Here is a 4,417-nt window from a genome sequence, read left to right on the forward strand (position 1 = left end):
CTGACCCACAGACTTGGGACATTCCAGCCTCTACAACCACGTGAGCCATTTCCTTGATATAAATCTCTCTCTGTATATATTTATACTCTTTACTGGTTTTCTTTCTCTAGAGAACCCAGCCTAAGACACTAGGAAATCCTATGGGGCAGTTCTAATCTGTGCTATAGGGTCGCTAGAGTTGGAATTGACACAATGGCAACAGTTTTTTTTTAGTCTGCTGTTAAACCACCCAGTGAATTTTAAATTTTATTTCATATATTATTGTTTTCTGTTTCTCAATGTCCCTTTGCTTCTTTTTTCTATGCTGTTTCAATTTCTCTACTGAGATTCCTCATTTCTTCTTTTAAATCCTTTAAATCCTTGAACACATATATAGTAGATGCTTTGAATGCTTTTCTGCTATTTCACACATTTGGATTGTCTCAGGGTTATAGTTTCTACTGACTGTATTGTTTCTCTTGGCTATGGGTCACACCTTTCTGTTTAAAATTTAAAAAATAATTTTTTGTTGTGTACTGGATATTTTGAATGACACACTGAGAGAGCCTCTGGATTCAGTTCTCTTCCTGTGAAGAGTGTCGATTTTTGTTCTAGCAGGCTACAAGCTCCAAATTCTGTCTCCCCTGTGGTGAGCAACAGCTGAAACTTCTTAGTTCCTTTGACCTCCCAGCTGTTGCTTTTTGCTGATAACCTTGGAATCTTCCCCCTATATGTACAGTTCAGGGGTCAGACATGGATTTCAGGCAGAGTTTTTATATAGAGTTTAGAGGTTTTACCTTTTGTGGCTGCCTCCAGTTTCTGTCTGCTTTTGGTGACCCTTCAATGCCTTCAAACAGTTGTTTTGTTCAGAGTTTATAATTGTTATTTGCAGGAGAGTTAATATGACATAAGTTACTCTACTAGTACTGGAAGTGGAACTCCTTGTAATTGTATATTAATAAGTTTAATTATTTATTTAATGCCTGCCTCCCTTACTAGGAGAAGTCCTGGGTGACACAAACTGTTAAGCACTTGACTACTGGCAGATAGGCTGGTGGTTTGAACCCAGCCAGAGGTGCCTCGGAAGACAAGCCTGGCAATCTGCTTCCAAAAGGTCACAGACTTGAAAACCCTATGAAGTAGTTCTACTCTGCACACATGGAATCTCTGTGAGTTGGCAACTAACAAGAACAACAACAACTACCCTTGTTAGAGGGAACTCCATAAGGGCAGGGACTATATTGATTTGGCTCACTACTGAATTCCCATTGCCTGATATTTAGTAGCTACTTAATATATAATAGCAGAATGAATAGTAAGTATATATTATCCAATTATCACAACTTCATAAGGTAAGTACTATCACTAACCCATTTTTAGAGAACAAGTATCTTGTTCAAGGTAAAAAGCAAACAAACAAGTAAACAAGTAAGCAAGCAAGCAAGCAAGCAAGCAAGCAAACAAGAAAATAAACAACAAATACATTCTGGATGATTCCAAACCCTATGCTTTGAATCATATAATTCCTCTTTATTTTTCTACCCTATGCCTCAAACTCATGACTTTATAGGATGCCAAGCAATGTGTCTGGCACCTAGAAGTCTCTCAATTCATGGTCAGAGGCCCTTTATTTCCTAGAGAAGCCCTGGTGGCGCAGTGGTTAAGAGCTTGGTTGCTAACCAAAAGGTGGGCAGTTCAAATCCACCAGCTGCTCTTTGGAAACCCTATGGGACAGTTCTACTCTGTCCTATAGGGTTGCTGTGAGTTGGAATTGACTTAACGGAAATGGGTTTGGTTTTGGTTTTTGGTATTCTAACTCTGGAACCACATCCTTCCCAGGTGTTTTCAGCTGCTGAATTCTCTAAAGCATTCCTACATGAAGGCAATCTGTACTCTTTGGCAGAAAAAAACAAAACAAAACCCAACCCAGTAAAGGGTTAACAACAACAAAAAAACCAAACCCATTGCCATCAAGTCGATTCCGACTCACAGCAACCCTATAGGACAGAGTAGAACTGCCCTATAGGGTTTCCAAGGAGCACCTGGTGGATTCGAATTGCCGATCCTTTTGGTTAGCAGCCCTAGCTCTTAATCACTATGCCACCAAGGCAATAAGGGTTAGAAGGCTTAAAATCTGGTCCCACTTTGTTACCTTTGCCAAATCATTTTTTGTCTTGAGGTCTCTGTTTTTCCGTTTATAAAATGGAGACATTAATATCTGCCTTGTTTTCCTGAGAGAGGGGTGACGGGGGAAGATTAGAGGTGAATCTGACCCCTAAGGAGGATTCTCGGATTTACTTCTGGGCAAAGCAGGGCTAGACAAAGGGTAGGATTACCTAAGGGTTGACCCTGACCATGCTGGGTTGTTGCTGTCGTGTGCTATTGAGTCAATTCCAACTCATAATGATCGTATAGGACAGAATAGAACTGCCCCATAGGGTTTCCTAGGCTGTAATTAATCTTTGTGGGAACAGATTACCAGGTCTTTTCTCCCATGGAGCAGCTGGTGGGTTTGAACCCCCAATCTTTTGGTTAGCAGCCAAGTGCTAAACCACTGAGCCATCAGGGATCCTTGACCATGCTGGAGCGGAAGGAAAATCAGTCAGATTGTATAGGTGAGGGAGGCAAATCACAGGAAAAGAATTCACCCATCAGTCTTACTTAGGCTCTGATAGGAGAGAACGGTCTTTATTTGCAAGTATTATCCTTTGGACCACAGTCATTTGGCTAGATCAAGTCGTTCTCTAGAGAACTAGTGTATGTGTCCTTTACAATAAGCAATTCAATTCAGTTCTGTTAAATTCAATTCACCAAACTGGTTTTGAGCACTGCACTGTCTTTGTCTGTTCCTGGATATATTATGATCAGTGTCCAGCTTTCCAACATTATATTAAAATTGTATGCAAATGTGCATATTCGTATTGTCTAGGGGGCCCTGGTGGCGCAGTGGTTAAGCATTTGGCTGCTAACAAAAAGATTGGCAGTTTGAATCCACCAGGTGCTCCTTGAAAACCCTATGAGGCAGTTCTACTCTGTCATATAGGGTTGCTATGAGTCGGAATCGACTCTACAGCAACGGGTTTGGTTTTTTGGTATTGTCTAGAACTGCACTGTCTAATATGCTATCCACTATATATTTGTGGCTATTTAAATTAAAATTAATTAAAATTAAAAATTCAATTCCTCAGTCACACTAGCCATATTTCAAATGCTCAATAACTACCACATGTGGTCAGTGGCTACCATATGGGACAGTGCAGATATAGAACATTCCCATCATTGTGGAAAATTCTATTGGGCAGCAATGGTCTAGAGAGAGAGTTTATAGCATTCATCAGATTCTCTGAATTTTTATTTGTCAAGACTCTCAAGATTGCAAGTCACTGAACCCTTATTCAAAATTATTGAAGCAAATGCAAGAGACTTGGTTCATATTACTGCAATGCTTAAGTTCTGAATGTGGCTTCAGGCACAGCAGGATCCAGAACCCCAAACTATATCATCAAGAACTTGACTTTCTCCTTTGGTTCCTTGGCTCTGCTTTCCATTCTGTTGGCTTCGTGCTTTGGTAGGCTCTCCCTAGAAGGTGACAAGATGGTTCCCATCAGGTCTAGGATTAAATTATAACAACTCTGTAACATTTACGAATAGAGAACTTCTCTTTCTCAATTATTCCAGCTGAAGTCCTGGGGCTGATTCATTAACAAGTTTGGGCCATAGGCTCATGTCTGAACCAATCACTGTGGCCAGGAGAATGGATATACCTGGATCATATAACCACCCTTGGAGTCAGTCCCACCCAAATCACATAACCTGAATATGGTATATTGGTACTTCCTCAAAGGAACAGAGAGCTGTCACTGAACAAAGCAAAAAGTGTTGCTAGGAAGACAAAATCAAAAGATGGCCACTACAAGGTTCTTAACACTGATGTAGTCCAATTCATGGCCCTTTTCCTACATTCCAAGTGCTTGTCCTTCAACAGTTTTCCAGCTTTTTTTTTTTGTCAGAAATTATGATTGTCAGAAGACAAACTGATATATTAAGAGGGGCCCACTGTTGTAACAAACACTTCACAAATCATAATGCTTAACACAATAAAGGCTTATTTCTCACTCGTATTACAGTCCCATGCAGGTTGGAGGAGGGGAGAACATTCTGCTCTTCCCAGTCATTCAGGGTACCAGCCTACTGCCCTTCAGTGCCCCCACTGCCTTCTAGAAATATGGAGTCCTCTGCTGGATATGCTGGGTAAAGGAGGGAAAAGAGGGAGAGCATGGAATATAGTATGAGAGATTTTATTGGATAGGCCTGTTATTGTAGTTAGCTGCCATGAGATTGGTCTCTTACTCGCGTTGATCCCATGCACAACTGAACGAAATGCTGTCTGATCCTGCACTATCCCTATGATCGGCGACGGATCAGACCGTTGTGATCC

The sequence above is a fragment of the Trichechus manatus genome, unplaced genomic scaffold, assembly GCF_000243295.1.
Source record: "Trichechus manatus latirostris isolate Lorelei unplaced genomic scaffold, TriManLat1.0 scaffold00011, whole genome shotgun sequence".
Classification (NCBI taxonomy): Eukaryota; Metazoa; Chordata; class Mammalia; order Sirenia; family Trichechidae; genus Trichechus; species Trichechus manatus.